The following is a 408-nucleotide window of genomic DNA, read 5'->3' as shown; positions in this document are numbered from 1 at the left end:
TGGGGGGAGCGAGGTTGTTGGCTGTGCAGGAAGTTCGTCAAGCGCTTGCTATGTATAGGCAGCTGAGCTGAAGGGGTGCGTGCTGACGGGCTGTATGAGGGGGACGTGGTGGGTGTGGGTAGTGCACAGAGAAGACGGTTGGGGGGTGGAATTGTTGGCTGCGTTTGACGTTGATTTGCGTGGGATGGGCTTGGGAGAGAGGTATGTGCAAGGCCGTAGGCTCGTAGGTATGGGGGCGGTGTAGCACTGCGGTATAGCAGTCAGGCAATGGGTATGCGTGCATTATGGAGACGAACAGGACGAGGACGGAGCAGGCGTGGAGGAGTTGCAGAGAGTGCGTTAGCGTTGGTTGGCGGGTTGTGGCGGTTGGCTTTGCGGCGCTTACGGAGCTTATGATTTAGAGATTTC

The sequence above is a fragment of the Eimeria mitis genome, genomic scaffold (assembly GCF_000499745.2).
Source record: "Eimeria mitis Houghton genomic scaffold, Emh_scaff1072, whole genome shotgun sequence".
NCBI lineage: Eukaryota > Apicomplexa > Conoidasida > Eucoccidiorida > Eimeriidae > Eimeria > Eimeria mitis.
The sequence above is the reverse complement of the archived record's forward strand: the minus strand, read 5'-3'. Positions refer to the sequence as shown.